The sequence below is a fragment of the Sturnus vulgaris genome, unplaced genomic scaffold (genome assembly GCF_052056855.1).
Source record: "Sturnus vulgaris isolate bStuVul1 unplaced genomic scaffold, bStuVul1.hap1 Scaffold_525, whole genome shotgun sequence".
NCBI classification, from domain to species: Eukaryota; Metazoa; Chordata; class Aves; order Passeriformes; family Sturnidae; genus Sturnus; species Sturnus vulgaris.
The window spans coordinates 47,007-62,784 of NW_028276519.1; the positions used below are offsets into that span (position 1 = coordinate 47,007).

The window sequence follows — 15,778 nt, forward strand, 5'->3', positions numbered from 1 at the left end:
CCAAGCGTCCATTCTGTTCCCCACAGGCCCTGGTGGCCCCAGGGAGCTCCCTTGGCCTTTCTCCTGCCCCTCTGCAGCCCGAGGTCGCTACACAAACAGTTCTTGTGTCCCCTCTAAATGACCCCGGGTTTTCTGCTCAATGAATGGCATGACCCGTGCCCACTGCTCATGATTCACCCAACCAAAATCAAGAGCAAATGTTGCTTGGGCTTTAAGAACTTGAAATAACTCTGAAGCAAAAGAAATCACCTTTTTCTTCTGGTTTTTATTTTTATTTTTTCATTTAAGATGCTGGACTTGCCTCTGTGGATGTGTGCTGAGCTCTCACTGCAGGGGACTGTCAGGCCTGAATGGCTGTGAGTTCGTGTTCTTCTCAGTAGGGAATCAGAAATTATTCTTAGACCATAGAATTGTTTTCTGAAACCTTTCCCCTTTCCTCTTTGTGCCTTTGAATTTTTCAGCTGTTCCCTGTTGTCACTTCCCCTGCCTGACTTCTGTGCAGCTCCTAGCTGGGAAAAACTGGGAAAACTTAGGGGGTACAGAGGTGGAATTTTTGGCTGGATTTTTCTAACATTTCTAATTTTGCTGAACTTATTTCCCCAGTGAGAAGAGCACGAACTCACAGCCATGCAGGCCTGACAGTCACTGCGGGAAATCTGACACAGTATTAATAAGTAACCTTTCCTGAGAGCAGTCACCACCCCAGTCCTCCAGCCTTGTCAAATGTTTGCAATGAATGGAGCCAAGTTCTAATCCTTAATCTAAATTTATGTCAGCTTTTGTTAGAAAGATACCGGACAGTAAATCATACAAGAGAATTTAAAAATTGCACAAAGAATAACAGGCCCAGACCAAACCCAACCACCCCCATCACCGCTCCACCCCAATTTTGGGAGAAACAGTGATACAGTTTATAAATACTCTCCTTCCACACTATTCAGTCCTTCACCGCACATCCCCAGAGAGGAGTCCCTCAGACCTTGCTCCCCTGAACACCAGGAGAGCTGGAGTTTCACCCAGATCCCACACTCCCATGGCAGTTAATCCCAGCAGGGAGGCAAAGAGGAACCCTGCATCCTCTGGCATAGCCCACAGCACGGGCAGCACCAGGAGCCCTCCAGGCTCAGACCTCTGGTGCTGAAGCCTCTGGGCTTTGGCTGCTCAAACACCACAGCTCTTGGCAAAGATGCCAGGAGAGTCGTGATTCTTCCTGTCCTGAAAGAGAGGAGGAAAAGAAAATTAAGTCGACTGCAGAAGGATTCCAGCTCTCAACTTCTGCTCTGATTCCTCACTCTGGGGTTTTATCCATGACAAGTGACACCAATTCAGAGTGCCCTTTTCCAGCATTTTTATTCCTAACTATTTCAGACATTAAAAGGATGCTCATTTCTCTTATTGTATTCTTTGCTTAATTTTATTAGAGGCATTTTCATCCCAGACCCCACTTGTCAGTTCTTCAATCCTTTAGCACTGGACTTGGCACAAAGGGATACCCGTGGTGCTGCATCACAAGAAATCCCAAAGAGAAACCCCTTCCAAACCTGACGGAGAAAGCTTTCAAGGCACTCCAGAACACAGACAGCTTTTCCTGCCTTGTCAGGCCACACCAATTCTGTCCCATCCACCTGAACTGTGCAGGTGAGGAAAAGGCTTTCCTTGCTCCTCGGGAATCACTGTCTGAGACCACAGATGTCCATCCTGGGCAGCACCTGGAAACAACGTGGGAAAGGCAAAATGAGAGTGTTTTCTATCAGAAAATTACTACTACTAATAAAAATAACAATCAGAACTTCTGGACAAATTTAGTAACATCACTTTGATATGAGAAATACAGGCCATGCCCATCCTTCTAGCCCAGGTGAAAACAGGAAGGAGAACTAGAGGAAAAGCAGAGTCCCTTATTTGATCTCTGGACACAAACGGAGGCCTTTTCCCTGTGAAACCAAACTCACCCTTCCAGGGTTCCTGAGATCAGCTACGAGGAGGCTTTTGGCACTCCAAGAGCAGCTGGGTCACAGCTGGATGCGGCTTGGGTCTGGGAGACACCGTGCTCCTTCTGGAATTATAGCACGCAAATGCCTGCTCCTGGCCCCAGGCCCGGAGATAAAATCTGTGGGGTTTTTCCCTGTGCAACATTGTTTACCCCTCCCAGGTTCCTGAGATCTGCACAGAGGAGGCTTTGGGCACCCCAAAGGCAGCCAGGGTTACAGGTGGGGGCAGCTTGGGGCTGGGAGAAATCCTCATCCATTTGGAATTTTATCAGGCAGAAACCTGGCTGGGTGCACAGGTCTCTGGACACGACCAGTGGCCCTTTCCCCTGTGAAACAAAACTCACCCTGCCAGGCTCCTGAGACCACTTAGGAGGAGGGGTTTGACTCTCCAAGAGCAGTCGCAACGAGAGATGCTCACACAGAAGGCCATGCAGAAGAGGAAACGAGCGCACCCGCAGCCCCCCAAGGCGCGCCCCAACGCCCCAGACCCGGCACTGCCAGCTCGGGCAGTCCCATAAAGCATCCCCCGCCTCCGCAGCGGCGGGACAGGCGGGGCCCGGGGTCCCGAGGAAACCGAGCGTGCCCGGAGGCGCGGCAGGACGGCAGCGCAGCGCCGCCTGGCGGCGGAGCAGGAGAGCAGCGCCGGGCCCCATGGCGGTATCGGTACCCGTGCGCCCCCTGCTGTCCGCGGCGATGCAGCGCCCGATGCCGAGTTCCACGCCCGTGTCGCCGAGGGAGAGGGGCACCGCTGGCTGGGGCCTCCCCGCCGACACGGACAGAAGCCGAAGCAGAAGCCCCGGTGCCATTGGCGGCCCCTACCCAGCGGGCCGGGCTCCGCCGGGCCCGCGGCCCCGCGCGGTATCGGGTCGGCCCGCTCCCGTCTTCGTCGCACCCGGCCCTGCTCCTGGCATGAAGCGCGTCACCGCCCCGCGCCGTCCCGCCCCCCGCGCGTCATCGCGTGCGTTCGGCGGCCCGCCCCGGGGGCGGTGCCGGGGGCGCTACCCGGGGCGGTGCCGGGGCAGTGCCGGGGGCGGCACCGGGGGCGGTGCCGGGGCGGTGCCGGGGGCGTTCCCGGTCGCCGTGCCGGGGTAGCCCGGGGAGCGGTTCCGGGAGCGGTTCGGGGGGCGGTGCCGATTGCAGTCCCGGTCACTGTCCCCAGTCCCCGTCCCCAGTCCTGGTCCCGGTCCCAGTCCCCGGTTCCGGTCCCCGATCCTGGTCCCAGTCCCAGTTCCCCGTCCCGGAACCCGATCACGGTCCTGGTCCCAGTCCCCAATCCCGGTCCCGGTCCCTGTCTCCAGTCCCCGTCCCCGATCCCGGTTCCGGTCCCTGTCCCAGGTCCCCGTCCGCGATCCCGGTCCCTGTCCCATTTCCCCGTCCCGGTCCCCGATCCCAGTCCCGGTCCACGTCCCCGATCCCGATTTTTCCCCCCCTTTCACACTGATTTTTCCCCCGATTTATCAATGATTTTTTTCCCCATTCTTTCCCATTTCTCACTGATATTTTCCCCCATTTTTCAGGGATTTTTTTCCCCATTTCTCACTGATTTTTTTCCCCATTCTTCATGGAGTTTTCCCCCCGTTTTTCACTGATTTTCCCCCATTTCTCACTGATATTTTCCCCCATTTTTCATGGATTTTTTCCAGATTTATCCCCATTTCCCACTGATTTTTCCCCATTTTTCATGGACTTTTCCCCCCCGTTTCTTACTTATGTTTTTCCCCGATTTCTCATTGATTTCCACCCTCCCCCCCCCCCCATTTCGCACTGATTTTTTACCCATTTTTCCCCATTTCTCACTGATTTCTTTCGCCATTTTTCATGGAATTTCCCCACCCATTTCTAACGGATTTTTTCCCCACTTTTCCCCATTTCTCACTGATTTTTCCCCCCATTCTTCAGGGTTTTTTTTCCCCATTTCTCACTGATTTTTCCCCCCATTCTTCATGATTTACAGGATACTCTATCGTGAATGGAAAGCAATTAAAGGAAGGGGGGAGGTTACCAGCCACCTGGTCAGCTCAGACAGCAGAGCTGCACACGCTTGTGAGAGCCTGTGAATTATAGCAGGACAAGACATTAAATATATTTACTGATTCTAAATATGCATATGCGGTAATACATGCATTTGGAAAACTATGGGGGGAAAAAAGAGGTTTATTAAGCTGCAGAAGAAAGAAGAAAAAAATTGGTTTACAAGGGATGGCAAGCAGTGGATACCAAAAGCTCTAGCCTTACAATTGTTAAAACAACTTCATTAAAGGAGTCGTTCTGTGCCTTCTTTGGGGTGAGGAAAAAAGGCTGAGGGGGGCTCTGACGTGGTTTGGGGCACCCCAAGGTCCCTGGGAGAGGGAGCCGGGCTGCGCTGGAGGAGCAGGTGAGTCGGGCATGGCGGGGGGTCATGGTGGGTGCCAGAACATTGAGAGGGAGGGGTGGGTGTAGAATGCATGAAAAACAGAACCATAAAAAATAGCTAAATATAGTCTAAAAGGAATGTTTTATTGGCTTGTGTTTGGATAGAGGTAGGGTTTTTTTATAGATACTGTAAATAGAAAAGATAAAGAATAAAAATATAGAAGCAAATATAAGAAACCAATATATAAATATATTACATTACATTATATTATGTTATGAAAATAGAAATATATAAATATTCAGACTTTAAAAGGAATGTTTTATTGGTTTTTATTTGGTTAGAGGAGGGTTTTTTGAAAATAATATAGGCAAAAATATACAAATATGCAAAAATAGATACTGACATAAAATTATTATAACTATATATGCATATATATATGTAAGTATAAATCTATAGAAATAAATATAAATATAAAATACATGTATGTAGTATGTAATAGAAATAATTTATCGATTTTAATATGTTATATTAAATAGTATGTTATAATAGAATGTAAATAGCATCTAGTATATTAATATACTAGTAAAAACTACATTAAATAGTATATAAATATAGAATACACAATATAGACATATAAATCTACAGATATAAATATGAAAACTAAATAGAAAAATATATTCAAATATAATTTAAAATAATCGAGTTTTTTGTTTCTATTTGGTTAGAGGCAGAGCTTTTAAAGAAATAATATTAAAAACTATGAACCTCCAAATATAGATGGATATAGATAAAATAGAAATAACATTAGTAATATAAATCTATGTATATAATGAATAATAAAATAATATTGTATATATGATAAATAGAATAGCAATTAAATTGAATATATGAAATATGTATAGATTATGACTAGAAATTAAATATTAAAAAATAGATGATTTATATATATAAAAGGTTTTTTTTTTCATTTGGTCAGAGGCAGGGCATTTTTAGTTTGGGTCGGGGTTTTTTTGGGGCGTTCATTGAGAGGATTTTATGACGGGTGGGGACTCTGGTGCTTGGAACTCTCTCCCTTCTCTGTCTGTCCCTGACAGGGCGGCAGTGCCGGGCTGAGTTGGGCGGCAGTGCTGCCGCCGTGTGGACACAGGCGGGTACTGCACCGTGCCCCTCTCAGGATGGCGGAAGGGCCCGCGGGCCGGGACCCAGCCCTGCGGCAGCGCTCAAGATGGCGGCCGCTCTAGGACCCCGGCGGATAGGCGTTTACATAAAACGCCTGTCCGCGCCCGCCGGCGCCCTCACGCCCGCGGCACCGCGGACCGCGCGGCCGTTGTCGGCACGCTCTGAAACATCCGGGAAAATTGTCGGCGAGCGGATCGGCGTCGGCGATGTAATCAGGCATCTTATGCCTACACACCGGGGTCCTGATTTTTTCCCGCCCTTTCTGCCGCCATTTTTGGCAGGTCAGCCGGGGTGCCGCCCGAGGCGCCATTTTGAGAGTCCCGACACACTCAAGATGGCGGCCGGTCTAGGACCCCGGCGGATAGGCGTTTACATAAAACGCCTGCCCGCGCCCGCCGGCGCCCTCACGCCCGCGGCACCGCGGACCGCGCGGCCGTTGTCGGCACGTTTGAAACATCCGGGAAAATTGGCGGCGAGCGGATCGGCGTCGGCGATGTAATCAGGCATCTTATGCCTACACACCGGGGTCCTGATTTTTTCCCGCCCTTTCTGCCGCCATTTTTGGCAGGTCAGCCGGGGTGCCGCCCGAGGCGCCATTTTGAGAGTCCCGACACGCTCAAGATGGCGGCCTCTCTAGGACCCCGGCGGATAGGCGTCTACATAAAACGCCTGCCCGCGTTCGCCGGCATAAAAATAAATATGCATAAATATAAACATAGACATAAACATGCACAAACGTTAACCTGCATAGATATAAACATAAACATAAACATAAACATAAACATAAACATAAACATAAACATAAACATGCAAAACAATAATAATAAATATAAATATAAACATAAATAGAAATAGAAATACAAACATTAATAAAATCAGTGAGAAAGGGGGTAAAATCAGTGAGAAATGGGGGGGAAAAACCATGAAAAATGATGGAAAAATCAGAGAGAAATGGGGGAAAAATCGGTGAGGAATGGGGAAAAAGATCAACGAAAAATTGGGAAAAATCAGTCAGAAGTGGGGGATAAAAATCAGTGAGAAATGGGGGGAAAAGTCGGTGAGAAATGGGGAAAAAATCAGTGATTAATGGGCGGGAAAATGCATGAAAAATGGGGGGAATAATTCAGAGAGAAATGGGGGCAAATATCAGTGAGAAATGGGGGGGGAAATCAGGAAATATCCATGAAAATTGGGGGAAACATCCATGAAAAATGGCGGAAAAAATCAATGAAAAATGGCGGAAAAAATCAGTGAGAAATGGGGAAAAATGGGGAAAAAGGAGTGATAAATGGGGGAAAAAATCAGTGAGAAATGGGGAAAAATGGGGAAAAAATCCACGAAAAATGGGTGGAAAAATCCATGAAAAATCAACGGAAAAATCAGTGAGAAATGGGGAAAACATCATGGTGAAATGGGGCAAAAATCAGAGAGAAATGGGGAAAAATCATTGAAAAATGGGGGATAAAAATCAGTGAGAAATGGGGGGAAAATGGGGAAAAACATCAGTGAGAAATGGGGAAAAAAAATCTTTGATAAATTGGGGCAAAAATCATTGAGAAATGGGGAAAATAATCAGTGAGAAATGGGGAAAATTTGGGAAAAATCCAGGAAAATTGCGGGAAAAAATGCTTGAAAAATTGGGGAAAAAATCCGAGAGAAAATCCCCGGGAATCCCCGGGAAAAACCCCCCGGAATCCCCGAGAAAATCCCCCGGAATTCCCCGGGAAAATCCCCCCGGAATCCCCTGGAAAATCCCCCTGAATTCCCCGAGAAACTCATCCCGGAATCCCCGTGATAATCCGTCCGCTATCCCCGAGAAAATCCCCCAGGAATCCCCCAGAAAATCTCCCCGAAATCCCCGGGATAATCTCCCCGGAATCCCCGAGAAAATCCGCCCCGAATCCCCTGGAAGATTCCCCCGGAATCCCCGAGAAAATCCCTCGGAATTCCCCGGGAAAATCAACCCGGAATCCCCGAGAAAATCCCCCGGAATCCCCGGGAAAATCCCCCAGGAAAATCCCCGGGATAATCACCCCGGAATCCCCTGGAAAATCCCCTAGGAATCCCCGAGAAAATCCCCCCGGAATTCGCCGGGAAAATCCCCCCGGAATCCCCCAGAAAATCCCCCCGGAATACTCTGCAATATCCCCCCGGAATCCCCTGGATAATCCCCCCGGAATCCCCGATAAAATCCCCCTGGAATCTCCAGGAAAATGCCCCGGGAATACGTGAGAAAATCTCCCCGGAATCCCCGAGAAAATCCCCCCGGAATCCCGTGGAAAATCCCCCCTGAATCCCCGAGAAAATCCCCCCGGATTCCCCTGAAAATCCCTCGGAATTCCCCGGGAAAATCCTCCCGGAATCCAAGAGAAAATCCTCCCGGAATCCACGAGAAAATCCGCCCGGAATCCCCGGGAAAATCCTCCAGAAATCCCCGAGAAAATCCCCCGGAGTCCCCGGGAAAATCAACCCGGAATCGCCGGGAAAATCCCCCCAGAATCCCCGAGAAAATCCCCCGGAATTCCCCTAGAAAATCCCCCCGGACTCCCCGAGAAATTTCCCCCGGAATCCCCGGGAAAATAGCCCCCGGAATCCGCGAGAAAATCCCCCCGGAATCCACGCGAAAATCCCCCAGAAATCCCTGTGAAAGCCCCCCCGGAATCCCCAAGAAAATCTCCCCGGAATCCCCGAGAAAATTCGCCCGTAATACTCGGGAAAATATGCCCGGAATCCCCTGGAAAAACCCCCCGGAATCCCCTGGATAATCCCCCCGGAATCCCCTGGATAATCCCCCCGGAATCCCCGATAAAATCCCCCTGGAATCTCCAGGAAAATGTCCCGGGAATACGCGAGAAAATCCCCCCGGAATCCCCTGGAAAATCCCCCCTGAATCCCCGAGAAAAACCCCCCTGAATCCCCGAGAAAATCCCCCCGGATTCCCCTGAAAATCCCTCGGAATCCCCGGGCAAATCTCCCCGGACTCCCCGAGAAAATCCCCCCGGAATTCCCCGGGAAAATCCCCCCGGAATCCCCGAGAAAATCCCCTAGAATTCCCCGGGATAATCCCCCCGGAATCCCCGAGAAAATCCCCCCGGAATCGCCGGAATAATCCCCTGGAATTCCCCGGGAAAATCATCCCGGAATCCCCGAGAATATCCCCCCGGTATCGCCGAGAAAACCCCCCCGGAATTCCTCGCAAAATCCCCCCGGAATCCCCGGGAAAATCCCTCCGGACTCCCCGAAAAAATCCCCCGGAATACTCGGGAAAATCCCCCGGGAATCCCCGAGAAAATCCCCCGGAATTTCCCGGGAAAATCACCCCGGAATCCCCGAGAAAATTCTCCCGAAATACTCGGCAAAATCCCCCAGGAATCCACGGAAAATTCCCCGGAATCCAGGAGAAAATACCCCGGAATCCCCATGAAAATCCCCCCGGAATCTCCGAGAAAATCCCCCGGAATCCCCGCGAATATCCCCCCGGAATCCCCGGGAAAATCCCCATGAATTCCCCGGGAAAATAATCTCGGAATCCCCGAGAAAATCTCCCCGGAATCACCGAGATAATGGCCCCGGAATACCCGAGAACATCCCCCGGAATTGCCCGAGAAAATCATCCCGTAATCCCCGAGGAAATCCCCCCGGAACACTCGGGAAAATCCCCCCGGAATTCCTCGTAAAATCACCCCGGATACCCCGGGAAAATCCCTCCGGACTCCCCGAAAAATTCCCCCCGGAATACTCGGGAAAATCCCCCCGGAATCCCCGAGAAAATCCACCCGGAATCCCCTGGAAAATCCACCGGGAATTCCCCGGGAAATTCCTCGCTGAAACCCCTGGAAAATCCCCCCGGAATCCCGGAGAAAATCCCCCCGGAATTCCCGACAAAATCCTCCCGGAATCCCCAGAAAATCCCCCCGGAATTCCCGAGAAAATCCCCCCGGAATCCCCGGAAAATCCCCGCAGAATTCCGGTCCATTTCTGTAGGAGAATAGTTTGTAAGGATAGTGCAGAAGGCACTAGTTGCCAACGAGTTACAGCTGTAGTGATTAGCAAGGAGTGGAAACAGCCTTGCCTGCCCAGTGAGGCTGGTTGTTATAAAAGCGTGGGTCAGCTGGCTGCCAGTTTCACTAAGCACAGCTCCAGCTGGAGGTGCAGAGCCTGCTGCAGTGTGGGCTGGAGCCTGCTGGCTGTGCTGCGAGGAGGAAGGGACACGTGGCCGTGCAAGGGATGGACAAGGTGAGAGGATGCTGTGTGTGGGACAGACAGGCTCAGGTGGCTGGGGAAGGGACAGGCTGGGGTTTAGCCAGTCGTACAGAGGAGAGGAGCAGTCGGTGCTGTGTGGAGCTGCCTGTGAGAAAAGGAGTCAGAGTTGCCTCAAAGAAATCTGTGGAGAGAAGGCATGAAAAGTGTGTAATGAAAGACTAATGTTGGTGCCTGTCATGTCTGTCTTGATATAATTGCTACACGTTTTCTCTGAATGCTTGAATTTAGACATAAAATGAAAACTTTATTGTAAGAAAGGAATGCATTTCTCACCAAAGTGGTGTAGGGTGGGGGATCACAACTGACAGATGGCCTGGAAGCGGAACGGCCACAGGGGTTACTGTAACTGGGCCTCCAGTACCAAAGCCCCAGTGGGTTTAAAGGCTAGAGCTGGGCTGGGATTAGCACGGGCTATGCAGCTGGGCTCATGCACAGGTCTGTCAGCACTCCTACCCGAGGACAGTCCCTCACCTAGGGAGAGGTTCTAGGCCTGGAGATGAGGCTGAGTTTGGGAAGGGTGATGAGGACATGGTTAGGGAGGGATGTAAATGCATATCAAAAGACTTAATTTTGAGGGGTGGCAAGCATTAGCTATAAACCAGTAAGTATTTACAGCTAAAGGCTGGAGGTGGGGGCTGTCTGAGGAGGACAGGACTGTTTAAGGCTGAAGTTGGAAGAGAAACCTTGGTGAAGCTTTTGCGTTAGAAACGGCCTCACCTGCCAAATCAGATTTTTGTCTTCAGGATTGCATGAGTGAGGATGCCACAGCCAAGGAAAAGGTTCAGGTTTGGGAGGCAAAGGCGAGTTAGGCAGGGCTGCAGGGCTGGGGCTTGGCTGTTTCCATACTGCTCAGGGCAGCAAAGGGTAGCTGGCTCACTGGGCCTTGGATCTAGAACTCTTTCTGGAACAAGGTGGAGAGCTGAGGTTCATGCAAGGAAGGGGCCAGGAATTCTTTGTCTGACTGGAAAATGCCAGAGGGGCAGTGTGTGACTCGGATAGGATGATATGTTCGTCTGGCGAGAGTCACAAAAGAATATTTTGGTTTACTGATAACTGGGCAGCTCAGAAGTTACTACTTGACTTAGTTGCTGCTCCCATCTGTTGCACACATAAACAGAGCAAAGCAGATGAATTCTCTCGGAGCCTGAAGTCTTTGACTGGCCCTCCAAAAATGCTGCCCGCTAAAAAACAGACGTGGGGGAGGAAAGTTGTCAGATACAATAGAGCAAGAAAAGGCCACGGGCTTCAAAGTGCCCTCCAGCAGACCATGGAAGTGACGTGTCTGGAAGTGAAACCAGCAGTCTGCTTCCCCAGCCTCCTGGAAGCCTCTAACAGCTACACAGGCAGTGAGGGGAGAGAACAATTCAACCTAAAAATAATTTTCAGTAGCGTTCTGCACTGCTGTTAAAAATACTGCAACCAGGGAATGTGGTGTGGTGATAACTATTAGGCCTGTAAGTCTGGTAACTGGGGCTTTTAGCTCAAACATCTCGGTATGGCTACTTTGAGCCTTGTAAAAGCTGCGTTAAGTCCAATTTCTTGGGTAGTTCTACTAGCTCTAGCCTTGCTTTTCATCCCCTCAGTAACAAAGCAACTCCCTCTCGAGAATGTTATTTACTTTCCATATGATGTGCCTACCAATTTCTGGAATTGCAAATGTCTTTGGATACATGCGTAAATTTAAGTTTCAAGAAAGCTGTCAAGCTAAAACAAAGGCTTGCCATAATGCAGAAGAAAATGTTTTATGGAAGAACTGAGAGGTCCCTACCTGGGCATAGAATTTGCTATACTAAGGTGTGTTCCAAACGGATCTGCCATCTAAACAAGCAGAAAAATAGTTGGAATGTAGTGAGTTCAATTTAACTATTGCTAGAAATAGGAATTATTAGCAGAGCTTGGAGCATGATATCACTAGCAGCAGTAAGACGCTTTTAGCTTGCTTCTCATAAATTACTTGTAAAAAGCATTTGTACCTAGTGTGTAGCAATTAATATTTCCCCATTTTCTTCCCCCCCGCCCCCCAGTCTCAGGTACTCCTTTTATTTTACCCTTTTCTGTCTTGTAACATCACCTTCCTTTATTTTATTCTATCTTCTGTTCTCAGAACATCGCAGCATCCTCTGTCAATGTGAAAGCATTTGTTCATCCTGTCTTGGAATGGCTGTCAATGTTGCCCTCTTCTGGATCACTTTTTTTTTTTTTTTTTTTTTTTTTTAACAATATGTTGCTAAATGTCAGGAAAATTAATCCACAAACACCAGCGGTTTATGTCCAAAAAGGAAACGGAGGAGTCCTTTTTGCTTTATTCGAATAAAGGGAGAGGCCATGGGACATTCCCCTGGGATCTCTCAAATTTTTGGAGGACGCAGCCTCCTTTTTATCCTATTTTCCCGGCCGCATTTCCCTCTCTCTTTTCCCATTGGCTGAGGTACTTGAGAGGCACAGACTTCCCGGAACGCCTGATACCTGAAATTCCCCTCTAATGTATAACCCTCCCTTTTAATTTTTAATTCTTATAGAATTCATAGTTTCCCCCCGTTGCTTCTTTCATCTTTCGATATCCAATTTCATTTATCAGCAGCCCTGCAGTTTGTTTGTCAAGGCAACTATCTCTTTCCATTCATCAATCAGTGGAATCCATCCCATTGTTTCTTTTATCTCTCAGTGCTAGCCTTATCTACAGGCTGATCCACAGCTCATTTGTAAAGACAAATTCAACATTCCTCTCAGCTAATAAATGAGAAGTTAGCTGAAAAAAGTAAAAACTGGATTTTTTTTCTGGTGTGTGTCGGACAATACAGTGGAGAGAATTTGCGGGAGGATGATCGAGGATATCCTATTATAATATCGTTCTCGGACATTTTACTATTTTAGATCATCAGTTGTATTCTGAAAGAAATCTATTTTAATGATATGTGTACGTTTGCACGAAGTTATAGTTAAATATAGCTTGCGGCTGGGCTCTTTAATGAATAGGGGTATTTTTGGTTTTAATTCAATATTTTATGCTTGTGGTGTGTAGTGTGCTGATTTATTTTTTAATGTTATTTACTACGTGCGCTTTTGTTTTTGAGTGAAGGTAACTTTCTGGATGGCTTTGTATTTGAGGCAGAATGAATTGAAGTAGGTTTTTAAAACTGATTTTTCATATGTACGATGGGGAGTTTAGTAGGGGCAGCTCTGATGGTGGGGGCCTGGTTGTTAATTTTATCAGACGGCTTTTGTTAGATACAGCTTTTAATTCTGGAAAGCTTTTTTTTCTAATGTCGTGCTTTGAAGGTGGTTTTCGAGGATGTATGGTATAGCTTTATTTTGTTTGTAGATGGTGTATGATAAGGGCTATGGTCTATTTATCTAATGCCATGTTTTTTCATTCAGGTGTTGATAAGGGAGTTCTTGAATGGCGTTTTGTGTTGTTTTTGTTTTTGGTGGGGCGTTGTTTTTAAAGAATACCTTGATAAGGTTTGCCGATGGCGTTCTAGCCTGTAGCATAAGGCATAGGGTAGTTTTTGAATTATTTTGTGGTGGCTTTGATTCTTGCCAGTATGTAGTGTTTGTTTGAGGTAATGCTGTGTAGCTAATTTCTGTTTTCTTATTAATATTAGAATTGGAGTGTTGTAGTATATGGGCTGTTATTATATCCTAGGGGTTCTATTTATTTGGTTTGATTGTTTTCTAGTTATGGATAATTTTTCTCAAAAAACCATTTTCAGAATTTCAGGCGTGACACAAAAGAACACTCAGATTGCTGGAAGGGAAACGTGTGCCCAGATTGTCTCGAAGCAGTGCTGCTGTCGGTTCTCGTTCAGTTGTGTCTTCTGAAAATGAGACTGTTGTATTCATTGCGCTGTGCTAAACACTTGTCATTCTCCCAATGCCAGGAAACAGATGAAGCTTGAAGAAAGAGGAAGGAATTTGGAAGCGTACAAACAAGCTGAGAAGAGGTTCAGAGATCAGGGTGCTCACTGGCAGCAGGGGCTGGGGTTAGGGCTGAGCAGGAGCAAAGCCGGAGCACATCAACCTCACCTCGTGTTTTCTCGGGGGCTTTATGGCCCTGGCAAGAGAGAGATGTTCACTGACGAGTCCCAGGCCGAGCCGTGAGCACAGCATGTTGTGTTGGAGCTGGGGTTTTTTTTGAGACGTTCAGCAGCCACACTCTCTAGTCAAGAGTCCTGAGGTTTGTTGCTGCTCCACTTTCATCCTCATATCCAGCTTCCAGCCCTTTTCTTCTCTCTGTCCAGTGTGTCTTTTGTGTTCCTTTCTTGTCCTGTGTGCTCCCCATCCCATTCCCGTTCCCTACGGAGGGGGAGGGTGTGGAGACTGGGGGCTCCGACGTGGTTTGGGGCACCCCAAACCTGGGAAAGGGAGCCGGGCTGCGCTGGAGGAGCAGGTGAGTCGGGCATGGCGGGGGGGGGGGGGGGTCATGCTGGGTGCCAGAACATTGAGAGGGAGGGGTGGGTGTAGAATGCATGAAAAACAGAACCATAAAAAATACCTAAATATAGTCTAAAAGGAATGTTTAAATGCTTTTTATTTGGGTAGAGGCACGGTTTTTATAGCTAATATAAAAATAAAATATAAAGAATAGAAATAGATTGGTATACATGTAAAATATAATGAAATATAAGTAGCAAATATCTATGAAAAATCTAGTGTATAACAGAAATAATGCAAATATAAGAATATGTATAAATATAAAATAGAGCTATGAGAATGGGAATAAGAATGGGGTAAAACATCAGTGAGAAATGGAAAAAAAACACATGAAAAATGGTGGGAAAATCAGTGAGAAATGGAGAAAAATCAGTGAAAAACGGGGGGGGAATCTTTGAAAAATGGGGAAAAAAATCAGTGAGAAATGGGGGAAAAAAATCCATGAAAAATGGGGGAATAAATCAGTGAGAAACGGGGAAAAGTGGGGGAAAAAATAATTGAGAAATGGGGAAAAAATCAGTGAGAAATGGGGGAAAAAATCCGTGACGAATGGCGGGAAAAGTCATTAAGAAATGGGGGAAAAATCAGTGAGAAACAGGGAAAAAAATCAATGAGAAATGGGGGAAAATTTGGGACAAAATCAGCGAGAAATGGGGGAAAAATCAGTGGTAAATGGGGGAAAAGTCGATGAAAAATGGGGGAATATTCAGTGAGAAATGGGGGGGGGGGGGGGAAATCAGTGAGAAATGGGGAAAAAATCCATGGAAAACAATCCATGGGCAATGGCGGGAACAGAGCGAGCTGTTGTTGCTCGTGCTGTGGTGGCCGATGCTGTGGGGAAAAAATAAGTGAAAAATGGGGGCAATAATCAGTGATAAATGGGGAGAAAATCAGTGATTAATGGGCGGAAAAATGCATGAAAAATGGAAGGAAAAATTCAGAGAGAAATGGGGGCAAATATCAGTGATAAATGGGGAAAAAAAATCAGTGATTAATGGGGGGAAAAATGCATGGAAAATGGGGGGAAAATTCAGAGAGAAATGGGGGCAAAAATCAGTGAGCAATGGGGGGGAAAATCGGGAAATATCAATGGAAAAATGGGGGGAAAAAATCAGTGAGAAATGGGGGAAAAAATCAGTGAGAAATGGGGGAAACATCATGGTGAAATGGGGAAAAAAAATCTTTGATAAATTGGGGAAACAAATCATTGAGAAATGGGGGAAAAAAAATCAGTGAGAAATGGGGAAAATATGGGAAAAAAATCCACGAAAATTGCGGGAAAAAATGCATGAAAAATTGGGGAAAAATCAGTAAGAAATGGGGGAAAAAATCCATGAAAAATGGCGGGAAAAATCAGATCGGCGATCGATAGCTAATGCGTGCCGATCGATTAGATCGGCGATCGATTGATCACGACTACCGATCGATTATATCGGCGTTCGATTGCTAATGCCTGCCGATCGATTAGATCGGCGATCGATTGATCGCGCCTGCCGATCGATTAGATCGGCGATCGATTGATCGCGCCTGCCGATCGATTAGATCGGCGATCGATTGA

At 47.5% G+C, this 15,778-nt stretch overlaps 1 long non-coding RNA gene across 1 annotated transcript; it reads right to left on the reverse strand.

Moving 5' to 3' along the window:
- Nucleotides 1-245: 245 nt before the first annotated feature.
- LOC148217617 (uncharacterized) lies at nucleotides 246-2,920 on the reverse strand. The gene is made up of 3 exons (XR_015800942.1): nucleotides 2,811-2,920; nucleotides 1,542-1,709; nucleotides 246-1,215 (listed from the first exon to the last, which is right to left on the reverse strand). It is a non-coding gene; the product is annotated as an uncharacterized LOC148217617 (long non-coding RNA).
- Between the last annotated feature and the right edge of the window lie 12,858 nt (nucleotides 2,921-15,778).